At 38.9% G+C, this 16,279-nt stretch overlaps 1 protein-coding gene across 4 annotated transcripts in view; it reads left to right on the top strand.

Annotated features, from left to right (window-relative positions):
• Positions 1–16,279, top strand: part of ACVR1 (activin A receptor type 1) — a 125,460-nt gene that overhangs the window by 47,659 nt on the left and 61,522 nt on the right. Inside the window, exon 2 of one of the 4 annotated variants that reach the window (XM_090280091.1) lies at positions 2,583–2,766. The gene's annotated coding sequence lies outside the window, so the exon portion shown is untranslated. Of the gene's footprint in view, positions 1–2,582; positions 2,884–2,908; positions 2,978–14,949; positions 15,063–16,279 lie in introns of those variants that run through there. The other 3 variants (XM_090280081.1, XM_090280100.1, XM_090280109.1) reach the window with 3 other exon arrangements.

Here is a 16,279-nt window from a genome sequence, read left to right as displayed (position 1 = left end):
TTAGCTGCCAATAAGGAAACCTCCATAGCCAAACAAATGAGTTGGCTAAGGTTTTGGAAAAACTCAGCTAGCCCAATGAAAGTTTTGTGACAAGTTGCTGGAGTTTGCTATGTAGATGCTTAGAGCATTGATTTTAATTGGTGCATATGTTTCCTTTTAGAATTATTTTTAAAATTACAGTTGGGGGTTTGAACATAATTGCTTCATACTACTTTTCAGATTCTCCTACACTTGCTTATTGGCATCAAGGGTATTTGTGGGGAGCTTGGTTCTGACCAGAAAGTTTGGAGAGTTAAGTTTCCAGAATTTCCTTTCAACCTGAGCTCCCATTGTACCAACCTGAGTTCCTCATTGTAGGATACTACTGTTTTGACTTCAGTTTATGGGTTGAGAGCCTGATGTACAACAGCCCCTCTCTATATCGTGGTTCATTTATCATGGCCTCAGTATATTGTGGGATTTTAAAAAATATTATATTTAATTATTTATCACGGATTTTTCACTGTATTGCGGGATTTTGCAGTACTGTATATGTATGTTGTTAAACTTATCTAGGTTTAAGAGTGTCGAACATGTTTAAAAACATAAGTAGTGTTTATAAAAGTGTGGAAAAGGTAATAAGGGAGTAGGAAAGGTTAATAAGGGACTGGAAACGGTTTATAAGTGTGTGGGATGGGTTTATAAAGCCTTAATATATATATATAACTACTAAAATAAATGTAAGGGTCCTACTTCGCGGATTTTCACCTATAGCGGGGGATCTAGAATGTAATACCTGCAATAAGTGTGGGAGTACTGTATTGAAAACATTATGACTTTTATTCATGAGCTCTTGAACATCAACTGTATGCTAGATGCTGGGTTCTGTGAAGAAACGCTATAGCAGAAGAAGAATACGTGATCCTAGTCTAGTTTAAATTGGTTTTGAGATAAAACCAGTTCAAGGCAGAGGATTAAGTGCCAGGTTGAGCCATATAGGATATAAATACCAGAGGAATTCTAATAGAAAGATCTGGAACATAGAAGACTCATTAGAAAAGGCTGGACAAAGGCAGGAGAACTGGATACGGTTTTGAAGGATGATAAGGATTTCTATTCAGTGAAGACAAAGGAAGGGGAAGCACCTCTGTAATATATATATATAAAAAAAATGAACTTCTGTTTTTTTTAAAAAGAGAATCAGAAAAATATGCAGTGGTGTTTTCTTTTCTTGCTTATCTAAACCTGCCCCTAAACAGTACGTACTTATAAGTTAAAGACGCGGTGGCCTCAGTAAGGACAACTTAGCTCTGGTCCCCTTCTAAAATGCAGTCAGTCTTTGGCAGAGGGGAAAGCAACTTCAGTTTGAATCTGCCAAATTTCCCTGGCCCCAGCATCCTGGAAAATACCAGGATTTCAACAGTTTGTTCTGAAATTCAAGGTTTGTAAATGCTGCTTGGCTGATAAATTTGTTTTTAAGGATGTCCATTCTAGAAATGCATTTTTACTCTTTAACTTTGTTAAATGATTGCTGAAAACATCACATTTCTGCTTGACCTTTCCACAGGGCAGGTGGGGGGAGGTGATATTTTTGTGTCTTAATTTTAGTGTGCCTTTTCTGTGTCTTACAATTTTACCATCAAATTGGTTGTGAGCCTCAATTTAAACCAAAGTGAGGACAGGTTTGACATTATTTGCAAAGCATTTCCTTGAATTTCAAGGTTGATGTGATTTTGCTTCCAAATAATTATTGAGGAATGCAGTATTTTGGGTTTGCTTTCTGCTTAGATGTATTTACGTGAAAGTTTTCTTGGCAAAATGTTCCTTGAGGTTAAAAAAAAAAGTGCTGTTTTCCGAAAGGAGTAAGTTTTCAGTGTTTTGTATCACTTAACTTATCTGAATGGGAAAGTTTGGTTCTAATAAAAATTTCCTCTTCCTTTGGCAAATGTTTTCCTTTGGAAAAGCTTGGGTGGCCCTTTGTTTTTTGTGAGTTATCTAGAGCCCCGTTCCCTTCCTCCCTTCCGCTGTGTGCTCCTTTTCCATCATTGTTTTGTGAGCCTTTGAACTTGATCTATCTACAACTGAGAATGGTGCTTGAATATGGACCAAAACCAGATTATTTGTGGGTGGATACATAAGAAACTAGTTACTCTGGTACAAGGAGTGCCTCTAGAGTGGCCAGGTGTCTAGAAGAGACTTACACTCCATACTGTACACTGCTTGAACATTACATTTTTAAACCAACTGTATATAAAAATTAATATATGCAAAGCCATTGGTATTTTTTGTCTGTTTTTGTAGTGGACTAGAGTAAATCATATTTGGGATTTAAAGGAAGTTGATCTTGAAATTTATCAGCTGCAGGTCTTACTGGGTTCTGTGTCATTTGGAAACGTAATTTAAAGACCAGTATGGGTCTATGACCTCAACCTACTGCATGTCTGTGTTTTTCAGCCTTTTCCATACTTGCTTTAATTGTAAATCAGCTTTAGTTTTGTGGTCCCAATTGAAAGGCTTGTCAAGTATGCACTTCCTTTAGCCAGTACATTCACAACTGCAGGATTTCCTTTTGCTTAGATGGTTTTTCTTCTTTTCCTCTGCAGCCCTGAGCTCCTTGTGAGCATCACATTGCCAGAGTGGGAGCTACTGGAGAACTTCTCATTATTCCAGGAGGTCCCAGGAGCACCTTGCCCTCCCCACGTCTCTGATGAACTAATGAGAGGGGCTCTGGACAAGATCACACTGCCTGAAGGACTGAGGAAGATATGACCCGGAGCCAGCTCTAAGGTAGCTGAGTCAGCTTTTACCAAGGAGCTTTCAGAGCAGCGTTGCTGGAAGCAGCAGTAGAGCCATTTCAACAAATCTCCTCTTTTAATGCTCTTGCGCAGAGATCAAATCTACACGGTAATTTCTTAGCCACAATGATCATTTTGTTGGTTTATATGAATCCAGTATAAGAAAGTTAGGACTCAGCTTTAGTTCTTGCATGGCCTTGAAGGTAAGCTTTTTTGATGGAGCTGCAGTTATTCTATAACTTTGGCTAACTTGTTCAAATACTACCAATGTTTCCCTACATATAAAATGCTTTGGCCATCTTTTTCACCCTACAGGGCCACTACTTTTTCTCCCCTTTTAACTATACTTTATGTTTGGGTTCCCAGCAAAATTGAGCAAAAAGTGCAGAGAGTTCTTATGTACCCCATCCCCATATATGCATAACCTTTCCCACCATTAAGGCTCCCACCAGAATGGTACATTTATTACAACAGATGAACCTGCATTGACCCATTATCACCCAAAGCCCATAGTTTCCATTAAGGTTTGCTTTTGGTGTTATAAATTCTATGGGTTTAGACAGGTGTATAATGATCTGTATTCACCTTTGTAGTATTATGCAGAATAGTTTCACTTACTTAAAAATCTTCTGTGCTCCACCTGTTTCTCATTTCCCATTTAGCCTCTGGCAACCACTGATTTTTTACTGTCTCTGTGCTTTTACCTTTTATTAACATATTTTGCTTTTATTAACATATATATTTAACATATATATAATTTTTTCCCTTCCTTCTCTCTTTCACCCATAGCTAATAATTTTGAACACATACTTTTTCACATACTAGTCTTTTCCTATACAAAGTATGCATATTATGTTTAAAAATTGCTGGCGACTTCCAGTCAAGATGAAAGAATAGGTATACACACATCACCTCCTCTCACAACTACAGAAAAAATTACAACTAGCGCTCAAAACAAATAACATCCAGAACCATCTGAAAATAGAGCTGTATGGAAGTCTGACAACCAAGGATTTAAAGAAAGCAGATTCATCCAGACGGGTAGGAGGGGTGGAGACTCGGAGATGGGTGGAGAGGCACGGAGGCGTGGTGTGTCGTGGAGAGGCAGCAGAACGGGTGGACCCACATTCACATGTGGTGGGTAAAAATCAGGAGGGATACCTTGGGAGTGAGGGATCCCCACCACAGGACAGACCACACAGCCCAGGGTTCCAGCATCACCAAGAAGGTAAATACCCATAACTTCAGGCTGTAAAAGCCAGTGAAGGTTGGGGCTGCAGAAGAAACTGCCATATTTTCAGGAGATGCCACTTAAAGGGTCTGCACAGACTTAGAATATATATAAACCCACCCCTTCTGGGATGTGGCATCAGGGCAACAGCAAGAAGGGCACCAGTTGCACACAGGGAGTAAGTGAAATGACTGGAAACAAGGTAAGTGTAGGGCATACCCCCAGAAGCCAGGCAGCGTCACTGTCCCTCTCCAGGCCTCCCCTGGACACAGAGTCACAAAGCAGTGAAGTGGGGTGCCCCACCTGGAGATTACCTAAGACTCCACCCTACACAATAACAGGTGCCTTTTCTACTTTAGGCATGCCACTAAGACAGGGAGTCAAAGCAGATCTATCTAATGTACAAAAACAAACACAGGGAGGCTGACAAAATGGAGAGACAAAGAAATATGGCCCAAATGAAAGGACAGAACAAAACCCCAGAAAAAGAACTCAGTGAAACGGAGATAACCAGCCTGTCAGATGCACAGTTCAAAACAACGGTTATCAGGATGCTCAAGGAACTCATTGAATATGGCAATAGCATAAGAAAGACCTAGGAAGAAATGAAGGTTATATTAAGTGAAATAAAGAAAAATCTACAGGAAACCAACAGTGAAGGAGATGAAGCCAAGATTCAGATCAATGATTTGGAACATAAGGAGGAAATAAGCATTCAATCAGAATAGCAAGAAGAAACAAGAATTCAAAAAAAACAAACAAAAACAATGAGGATAGTATATGGAGCTTCTGGGACATCTCTAAACATGCCGACATCTGAATCATAGGGATGCCAGAAGAAGAGAAAGAGCAAGAAATTGAAAACTTATTTGAAAAAATAATGAAAGAAAACTTTCTTTAATTTGGTGAAGGAAATAAACATAGGAGTCCAGGAAGCACAGATAATCCCAAACAAGTTGGACCCAAAGGGGACCACACCAAGACACATCATAATTAGAATACCACAAGTTAAAGGTAAAGAGAGAATCTTACAAGCAGCAAGAGAAAGAAGAGAGTTACCTACAAAGGAGTTCCCATAAGACTGTCAGCTGACTACTCAAAAGAAACTTTGCAGTCGAGAAGGTACTTGCAAGAAGTGATCCAAGTGATAAAGAGCAAGGTTCTACAACCTAGATTACTCAATCCTGCAAAGTTATTTAGAATGGAAGGGCAGATAAAGTGCTTCCCAGACAAGATAAAGCTGAAGGAGTTCATCATCACCAAGCCATTATTACATGAAATGTTAATGAGATTTATTTAAGAAAAAGAAGATCAAAACTATGAATGTTAAAATGGCAACAAATTCACAATGATCAACAACTGAATCTAAAAAACAAACTAAGCAAACAACCAGAATGAGTACAGAATCATAAATATGGAAATCATTTGGAGGGTTATTAGTAGGGAGGGGGGAGGGGGTGAATGGGGGGAAAGGTGCAGGGACTAAGAAGCATAATGGATAGGAACAAAATAGACAAGGGGATGTTAAGAATAGTATAGGAAAAGCAGAAGCTAAAGAACTTATATCCATGACCTATGGACATGAACTAAGGGTGGGGAGTCTTGGAGGGAATAGGGGTACAGGGTGGAGGGGGGCAAAGGAGAAAAATTGGGACAACTGTAATAGCATAATCTTTAAAATATATTTTTAAAAATTGATGTAACATGACTATACAATTTATTTTATGACTTGCTTTTTCCTTCTACTTTATATATTGTGGATATTTCCCCTTTTAAGCAGAATTTTTCCTTTTAATCAGAATCTCAGTCTAAGTAATGACTGCTTAGTGTTCTTTATATGTCTGTAACATAATAATAACCATCCCTCAAGTGAGGGGTTAGTCTATAATTTAAAAGGGGAACATGAGGAGAGACCTTTCACATTAGGGAAAAAACTGAAGTCATGACTGTTGACATTGGACTTTGATCATTAAGGATATGAGTTTTTATTTTCCAAGGCAGATGATACTCAGCTTTGGGCTGTTGCCCACGTGTCCTTTTATTTCAGATTTTCATCTCTGGATGCCTGGAAGGAACTTTTCTGGCCCTAGGCTGCATTAATATATTAGTATAGTTGTTAGTTTTGGCTACCTTCCTTGGAGCACTTTGAGATCTTTTTACGCCCATTTAAGGTGGCATGAGGTTGAATTAGTTTTAAGAGGAAGTAATGAACAACCGGGCTGGAATTAAGAGACTGACTTTACTTTGCATGTATGCTTATTTGAGGGAGGAGGCGGCGATGATGGTGCTAGTTAATTGCTTACCATGTGATTCTTAATTATTAAACAGGGTTAAAATAGTTCAGCTCAGGTTGTGGCTGGGTGACTCCCATACACTTGGTTGGAGTGTCTTCTCATACACCAAAAAAGGTTGTGGGTTCCATTCCCAGTCAGGACACGTATCTAGGTTGTGGGTTCGACCCCCAGTCAGGAGATGCGCGGGAGGCAACCGATCGATGTTTCTCTTTCTCTCTGGAAATCAATAAACATATCCTCCGGTGAAGATTAAGAAAAATTTGTTCAGTTCAGTTGTTTCATAGGGTAGTTGACAGAATCACCAGAGAAGTTTTCAGATATCTGTGGTTGGAAATGAATATTTGTTTGTGTTGTTATTTTATAAAATATTTATTTTTAGAAAGTTAAAATAATCAATATTTATAAGATTAGAAAGGGAAAACAAGTGAAAAATAAGTTTGCCAAGTACCTAGGTACCTTTCCTAGAGGCAACCACCGTTACCAGTTTCTGCTTTATTCTTCCAGAGATTTCAGGGCTTTCAGAATATATCAGCATGTAACCTATAGATTATTGCAATTTCTTTCTCTTTTTTTTTTTACACAAGTAGTAATGATATACACTGTTTTGTGCCTTTTTCAATGAACTATTTCTTGGAATTTTCTTCCTAATTAATGCTATATTCTTTTAAAATGGATGCCTAGTATTCCACTGTAGAGACACACTGGTTTATTTAACCAGTAGTATATTGATGGCCATATATAGATCATTTTCAGTTTTATTATCATTAACAAGACTGTTGGGAATAACCTTGTACATATATCATTTCAAACATGTTCATGAGCATGTCTGTAAGATCTATTTCTAGTTGTGGAATTGCTGGCCCAAAGGGTATGCACATTTTAACTTTGGTAGAAATAAATGTATTGCCAAGTTGCTTTAGTTTTGGAGCTTCCAAAGTTTTAGGCTTCACCAGCTGTGAATGAGAACCGTGCCTCCTCACACCCGTGCCAATCACAGTATGGTTGTCAAACTGATAGGTTTTTTGTGTGTGTGTGTGCCAGATGCATAGGTGAAAAATGACAGGTTAAGGTAGCTTCAATTTGCATTTTTCTTATTTTGGTTGACATAGAATATCTTTTCATAAGTTTAAAGGTGATTAGTATCTCCTGTTCCCTCTGTGTTTGTGTCTTTTGTTTATTTTCCTATTGGGTTTTTGATTTTTTTTATTATCAGTTCATGGGAGCTCCTATACATTAAAAATCAGTGCCTTCCCCTTTCTTCTTGTGATATGTGGTATTTATATTTGGTCATTTGTATAAAAATTATTCGCTGAGCAGATTATTTAAATTTTTGTGTATTCTTACCAGTTTGTTCATTCAATAGATATTTATTGAATGCCTCTTACAGCATTTGCTTTAGGCAGCAGTCTATACAGTAGTAAAGAAAACAGATCCCAATTCTGGCCCCATAGAGCTTATGTTCTAGTTGAAGAGATAATCAATAAAAGATGTTTAAAAAGCTTTATAGAGATAAATATAAAATCGAACCTTTTGTGACTTCAGGATTTTGTATCACAGTCAAAAGACCTTTTCCATTCTTAGAGTTAAAACCTGTATCATGGTTCCTTGTAGTGTCATGTGGGTTTTTGTTTGTTTTTTTTGTTTTGTTTTTAGTTTTAAATCTTTGCTCCATCTGGAATATTAGGTTTGAATCCAACTTAATTTTTCTCTAGATGCTCTATTAATTAGGGGAAATCTGAGCTGTTGTAAGCAAGGGACCGAAATATGCTACAGTTCAAAGAAGAGATATGTTAAGTTTTTCCTCATGTAACAGCACCAGTGGGAGCAGAGCAGGTTAGAAGAACAGTCCATACTCTCAGTTCCCTTTAATTATAACTCTACTACTCTGCATGGTTGTAGCTGGCTTGCTATGATATCTGGGTTTCCTCAGTGCAAAGGGCAGAGGAAAAGGCCCAGGTCAAGTGATCAGAAGTTGCGCATATCACTTCTACTTCCATTGGTGAGAACTTAAGTCACGTGGGCATTTCTAGCTGCCAGGTAGGGAGGGGAATACAGGCTCTGCCAGTCAGCATGGGCCTGAGAAGAAGCGAGGAGGGAAGTTTAGCAATCAGCAGTCTGTCATTGACTAGTGATTGTGATGTTACTGAATAGTCCCAACTTTCCGCTTTGATTTCTTTTGTTTTATTAATTCCCATATACATTTTGGTCTATTTTTGGGATATCCATTTACTTTCATTGATCTCTATGCTTGTGGGTGTACCAGGACTACACTGTCTTTTAACTATTGGAGCTTAATAAGATCTTTTTCTTTTTGATGGGGGCAGCTCCATATTATAGAATTTTTATGTTTATGTTTATTTTTATTTACTAAAAAAATTATGAATATAACTATTACAGCGGTAATTCAAATGCTTCTAGTTATTTTTTAAAATTTATTTATTGTTTTCTATTACAGTTGTCTCACTTTTTCCCCCATGGCTCATGCCCCCACCCCACCCACCCCTTCTTCCATAGTCCAGCCCCACCCCGTTACCCCGTTGTCCACGTCCATGGGTCATTTATACTCGTTCCTTGACTAAACCCTTCTCCTTCTGAACTTTAAGATAATTATATCTAATCACCCGCCTCCTTAAAACCTGTTAATATTATTATTGGGATTGAAGAAAATGAGTAGATATACTTTGTGAGGAAGGGTTTACATCTTTATGATGTTCAACCGTCGGCAGCCGTCTGTCTCGAGAGACGATGGTGTAGCTTCTTAAGAGTCTATGATGTTAATTTTTCTTATTTGATGGTAATGGTACATAGTGGTTCGGAAACATTGATCTGGACTCAACAATCTTTCCATGTACTTAATGCATGAAACTTACATAATTGAAGTAGGAGAGAGGGAGTACCATCGTATCATATGATGGTGGGTTAAGTTTATTTCAGTATTAGACTTCTGATTATGACTGATGCCTATTTCTTTATTAAAATATAATACACATGGAACTTGAAAGAAAAACTTTCTTGTTTGCAGGTTTAAAAAATTTGATATTTCAGAAGTTTATTATATAAACTTATTTGTAACACAAACCTGGCAAATATTCACAATACAGAATGCTGTTACTTCCTCATTGTGTATATGTGTGTACACCTTTTTTAAAACAGTACACATTCCACTTTCTTTTTCTCCTTACTTTTTATTGTGAAATAAATCACAAATACAGACACCCACACAAAGTATACCTAGCTTAGTTAAATTATTACGAGGTCAATATTTTTTGTGACCACTATGCAGGTCAAGAGACAATATTAGCAGCCTCCCTAGCCTGTTGGAATGTCCCACACCGCTCATGGCCCCTTTCTCCCTCTGCAAATAATCGCTTTCCTGATTTCCATAGTAATTGCCTTGTTGCCTTTCTTTATGGTTTTACCACCCATGTGCACAGATCTAGCTACTGTAGTTTAGTCTTGCACATCTTTTTATGTCTTTAAGTGTCTTAAACTTAAGGCTCTCCTTCCAACCCCTTCCTTTCCTTATGGCTAATTTGTTTGAAGAACCCAGTCATTTGACCTCTTAATTTCCCACTGGCTAAATTTGGTGATTGCAACCTTATAGTTTAATTCAGCATTTTCTTTTAGTAGGAAATGGCATTTTAATACTACAATCTGGCCAGCAGGAGTGTTCACTCCTCTGGGTAGGTCATTGTTTCTAGGTGTTTTTAATGACAAAGGTTAAATATGCATAAAATACTTCATGAGTTCGTACTGAGATTTCCAATTCCAATTCAGTTTATAAGGTTCTTACTTAACCTTTTCTGTATTATATTTGTATCTCCTTAATTCCATACAGAGAATTCTCTGGAACAGCAGGGGATGATAGAATTCGAATATGTCTTAGTTACTCATTTGCTTTCTTCCGCATTAAACACACAGTATTCTCAATACTGCCACAATTCTAACACTGCACCACTAGTTATGATAACTAAAAAGCAATGAAAACAATTTCTTTTTGATATGCTATTCCATTCACCTTGCAATTTTTGAGGGGGGTGGCAGATATTTGTAGTTGTTGAAAATTGGACAATTTAAACACTGACTAGCTTTTAGAAGATATTTGGGGAAGGAATACTTTTAATTTTGTTAGATTAGGTATTGTAAATTATGTTTAGAAAAAAAATCTTTATTTGTTAGAGACTTTATGGGTGAAATGATGTGACATCTGGGATTCTTGTTAAAATGCCCCAGGGGAAAATGGACAGTAGAGGAAATAGGATAGTTCGTTTTTGAAACTGGGTGGTAGGATGTTGTTTATTTTTGAAACTGGGAGGTCAAAAATAGGGTTCATTATACTTTTCTTTTTGTTTCTATGTAACTTGAAATATCTGGAATAACATTAAAAATATCAATTTTATAAACAATGAAAAGGCAAGGACATATGGTCAGGGAAGAAGATAATAAGGAATAGATGATAGATGGCAGGGGGTAGTGGGTAGGGAATGATAATGAATGGGTGGTTTCATTCTTAACCTGGTTGTTCAGTCTCAGCCTGGGTGCCCCTGAAGCTAAGTGGCAGAAGAGGAAACTGCGGACACCGAGAAGATCTGAACCCTTAACTGTAGATACTAGAGAGAGTGGGACCTCTGAACCCCAGCCAGGGAAGAGTGCTGGGGCAGAAGGGGTTATCAGCACTGCCATTCTGCAGAGTGGATGAGTGAGACCCCCCTTTGGAATTCTCAGCATCACTGGAGTTACCAAGGGGCTGGAACACTGGGGGACTCCGAGGCCTCAGCCCTGGTCAGTTGAATCAGAATCTCTAGGTGTGAGGCTTGGGAATCAGTTTTGAGGAGGCTCCCCTGTGAACCGGAAGGGTAAGGTGAGGTCTCCAGTCATGGCCAGGATGGAGAAGAGGGAGGCTATGGAGGGAGCGCTGTAGATTGCTCTTTCTAGAAAGCCTTCTGTGAAAGGATGAAGAGGGATGTGGGACAACTTGGGGCTGAGGGAGGTGGTGATCGTGGAAGTAGTTGTTGCTTTTAATAATATAAGACAGGTTTGCCTGTAAACGGGGAGAATGTGAATGGTCTCCATGCAGGATGACTGAGTAGTCAGGCTCAGCATGAGCTTAAGCCTTTTCCCCAACCCCTGCAGAGATTATTTTTGGGGAAGAACTTGACTTTTGATTCTTTTTATTTGTTATTATTTTGAATTCTTTGCAATGCCTCTGCTTCTTATGTTCAGCCAGGACCTCTGGCACTCCTGCAGAAGAAGGCAGGGTGGGGTCTGTCGTGCAGACTTAGGCACTTCCTTAATCAGTGCTCTTCCTGTTCCTCTTGACAGCCTCCGTTTTCTCTTCTTCAGCTTCGTTTTCTTCATGTGAAAGTGTGCTCTCACAGGTGCAGAACCTCTAAAAGGGGTTGCCTGGTACAGGGTGATGTGTTTCTGTTACTAGCTTTGGGACTATTAGAGACCTTCTTGTATTTTCATGATTTCATAATCACCATATTTGAAAGTTGCGGAGACAGGACTGAGGTGAGGATTCTGCTCCTTCCATTGTCCTCTGCCTCAGGGTCTTTGTTTAGTTTTGTTTTTAAAAACAAGTTGGATTCATCATTTCTACCTTCTTAGGATTTCTACCTCTTGGAAGCATCATTTATTTCCTAAATTTTGTTTCTTTCTCCCCACTTAGTAGAGCACATTTATTTTTACTTATATCTTGCCGCTGTTATGTAGGTCAGTGAGTGTTTGGGGTAGGGTGGGTGGTTTTTGGGTCACGTCAGTTTCCTGGTCTCCTTCTCCCAGCCATGCAAAACCACTCCCTGCCTCATCTCCCAATCTCCTCCTTGTTTTCTGTTGTGGTTACTTCGATGCCAACTGTTCATCTGTGCACTGACCCTGTGTACATGGCTCACTTTCTTTCTCATGATCATATTTATACTTTTGATGGATATATTTAAATGAACAGCTGTGCGTTTGTTGAGTCATACCACAATTATCTGATTCTGCTTTAGCTGCTCCTCTGCAAACGTGTATTTCAAGCGAAGTTGTGAGAAAATTCCATTAATCACATTCCAATTAGGGGAGGGGAGAGGAGAAAAACCACTATGAAAAGTATTTGTAAAGATTAATGTTAATTAGTTATTCCATTATGTTAGAGTAGATTGATTCCGTTACTATTTAAGGTGTCACTTGGAGAAACTTTATAAAGGTATAGATAACTATAAAATGATTTAATGGTGACTTGGTAGGCAAAATTCCCTGGAATCGTTGTGCAGAACAAGTAAGTAGCTGGTGCTGCGCTATTTAAATCGATAAGGCTCTTTGAAAGAGTTCCTTTCCGTAAAGGCTAGTGTTCTCGACTTAGTATTCTTTGAATTCATTGGTTAAGTAGTTTGTTTTAAGCCTCCTGAACAGATAACATGTGATATAGAAGATGGTACAGCTTTCTTTTTCTTCAGACGTATTAATCGGGAATTGTAATCTCTGATTGAGTCTTTGGCTTCCATCAGCCAGATCTGTTTTTCTCTCGACACTTCCTGGGAGTTCTTTCTGAAGGTTATTAATAGGCATGGAATCATGGCTTTCCAAATAACGTCAATAACTGTTAGAAGACCTAGGGGTAAGGGGGAGATAATGTGTCAATTTCTGACTTGTGGGAGATATATTTTCAAGCTACTGAGGCTGTCTCAGAGGTCACTGGGGATGGCTCTGGGCGGATCAGCTGGTGTCTGCAACTAGAGATCCAAGGAGTCCTTTCCAAATGGGCTGTTGTCCACCGGGGAGTTGTCTGGTATACCCGCTGTCTGCCAGCCGTCTTTTTGTTTGGCTGCTTCTCTTGGATGACACTCTTGAAAACTGAAATCCAAGTTACAAATGATATCTTTTAATTTATCTCAAATACCTGGTTGCTACTGTATTAAATTGAGGACATGGAGCAATCCCTCCCAAAGTCATTTCCTGGCCAGGCTGTCCAAAATTTCTAAAATATCACCTTCTCCTTCCTACCCAAACCAAAGTGTAGCACAGACTAAGAAGTTAAAATAAATGTGTTGTAATTTACATCGAGTGCCCAGTATGTGCCAGGCCTGGGTGTGTAGCTACAAGCTGGGCAGAGATCTTACTCCCATGCTGCTTATATTTTAGTGTATGGGGGAAGGTGGGGTGGGAGAGGGAAACGTCATAAAAATCAGCCAACAAATTAACCACGAATTTCACACAGTGTTATGAAAAAGATGCATAGCAGAGTGCAGGGGCGAGAGTGGGAGGTCTGAGGCAAGAATGGGCTTGAGTGTGGAGGTGAGTGTGGAAGAAAAGGAAGACAGGCGCTGGTTAGGTTGGTGTATAAAGGGTGCTTTTCCCCGCCTCCACAGAAATATGCTCTAGAGTCTCCCATTTAAAAAGAGAGAGGTGGGAAGAGGAGAGAGAGAGAGAGACAGAGCTCTAGAGAGATACACCTCCCTGGTGCTGACATCCCTTTCATATTCACCCCCCTTCAAATTATGGTAGGTTAATTATAGTAGCCTTAGAATTGGGACAGTTGTGTCAGATGGTAGGTGCCTGAAACACCATTTGTCTGGTAATGGGAGGGATAGGAAGGCCTGCACTGGTTGGTTAAAGGGCAAAGTTCAGGCCTCATTAGAGATGAGATAGCAGGCTGAGACATCTTCTAACTGAGGACTTTGGGAGAAAGTAGGATTTTAAATGGATTCTACAGTTACATGTCCTAAGAGTTTTGTGTGGGGAATAACAGGCTCCTTCCTACTACTAGTAGGTTAAAAAAAAATTGTTCCAGCACAGTTTGTAAACTGGAGGGCGAAGAGTGAGCCCTGAGTTGCCTAGGACAAGGTAACAAAACAGATGGTTGATGATGGGGTCCTGTCAGTTGAAGCAAAGCAGGAGAGACATGGCTATTTGATACAGAGGGAGTGAAATGGAAAATGAGGGACAGTTTCCATGTAGTCAAGCGTGTCGAAATAAAACCTAATTTGAGATACCAGTAAGGCATGGAGTGGGTGACCAAAACATTGGAATCCTGGAAGCTTGGTGTAGTTATCATCTATGTATCAGGTAGTGTTGTAGTAAGTCATTTACATTCTGTAGACAATTAAACTTACTGGCATTCGTTGGTTCTTATATACTTATAACTTAAGCCTTTCATTTACTTTCATTCAGTTAAACCTGATCTTCCCCAATGCTTAACAGATTAAATTGGTCTTTGCCCCTCTTTTCCAAACTATCGTTGGTCCATCTGTCACAGCTGGAATGTTTGTAGTGTAACTCTTTCAGTCAAAACCCTTTCTTTCCTGAAATAACCTGTAATTATTTCCTCTAACTACAGGATGAACTGATCCAGGGGCTGGGTTTCAGTTCTATAGGACTTGTCCAAGAAGCCATTTGTATTCAACTATCATGAAAGGTCGAATTACATGCTAATATTCTGAAAGCAACACCCACCAGAAACCCTCCAGCAGCAGTGAAGTCTATATAAAACCAAGCCCTGGCAACTTGCACATTGCCAGTTCAGACAGAGTGTGGTGTTAAAAATATTTCACAGGTCATTTGTGAACTGGAGAAAAGACCCTGACTTAACTTATATGGTATGATGGCTTCGGTTTAGCCTTTCTTTGCAGCTATAACTGACAGCCCATGTCAGTCTCACCCCTGTTAAGGTCCAGGTAGTGTGAAGCAAGCTGCCCTTGGTTTCTCTGCCTTTTGAGCATTGAAGAGGCATAACTGTTCTAACTTAATGGCTGATTTTTGTCCCACTTGGAGGTGGTGATTGTAAGTATGCCTTCCCTTAAAGTTTTATGTCTAGAATTTGTCTTACTGGGTCTAACTTTGTTCCAAAATGTGCCTGACACACTTATTTTTGTTTTTATTTTGAGGTGTGAGTTACAAGAGAACTAAAAAGTGGGAATGAGAGATGTGAGATATAAATCATTTGATGTATTGTCAAGGTAGCTTATTTTTTTTCCACATCATTATCTTTTTCAGGGTCAGGGGGTAAAACCTGAGGTTACAGAGCATATGAAATTAATTGTGAATGATTGAAAAGTGGCCCAAATAACCACAAGTAAAGTTTGTTTTCTAAGATGAAAATCAAGATGGTTAAAGTGCAGAATGTGTTGAAGCTTAGGTATAATGTTAAGGATGATGAAAGCAGCTAAACTATGGCTGGCTAGTTTAATGAAGGTTGAGAGTGGTGGTTGGTTAAGACTCTGATTGCTTCTACCCTCCCACTGAAAATTCTACTCACTGAGAATTTTACAGGTTTTTAAAAACTATGAAATGGGATGAATATGAGTATTTATTTTAGAATGTTTTGGGGAGAGATTGAATGAGATAATACACTTGATCCCTAAGGATAGTTCCTGGCTGGTTAGCAAGTGCCACTCCTGTTTGGGTGATAGTAATGCAATTATGACAGATAACTAAGAGCAGGCAGAATTACTTTAATTCTTTTTTTGTTTGTTTTTCTATTACAGTTGTCCCATTTTTTTCCCCCATTTCTCTCCCCTGTCCCGCCCACCTGCCCCGTCTTCCACAGTCGTTTGCCACCCTGTTGTCCATGTCCATGGGCCATTTATACTAGTTCCTTGATACTCTGATTTTTTTTCCTTTGCTTCTATCATTTATATTAAAGAAAATGAGGGTTTTTTTTTTCCTTATTGAAGACATACCATAGATTGCATAAAGAGATAGAAAGGGAAAACTTTCATGGAAGAGTAGTGACAACAGCAGCAGTGGTGAGTGACCTTCACTGGATGGTGTCATTCAAAATGGGTTGAATGTACAACCTGCCTTTCAAGAGTCTTTCTAACTTGAAGACTGTTAGACATTGAATTGATAAAAGTTTCAAAAAAGTCTCTGTTGAACAAGTAGGGACTAAGTAAATTATATTTTAAACAAATGAACAAACCAAATGAGTTTAGGTCACCAGCTCTGACAAATGAATATTTTGTAGAATTTTATGATGGGAAACAAATATAAGGTGCATT

This window comes from Furipterus horrens, unplaced genomic scaffold (assembly GCF_987537825.1).
Source record: "Furipterus horrens unplaced genomic scaffold, mFurHor1.1.pri manual_scaffold_1, whole genome shotgun sequence".
Classification (NCBI taxonomy): domain Eukaryota; kingdom Metazoa; phylum Chordata; class Mammalia; order Chiroptera; family Furipteridae; genus Furipterus; species Furipterus horrens.
The sequence above is the reverse complement of the archived record's forward strand: the minus strand, read 5'-3'. Positions and strand labels throughout refer to the sequence as shown.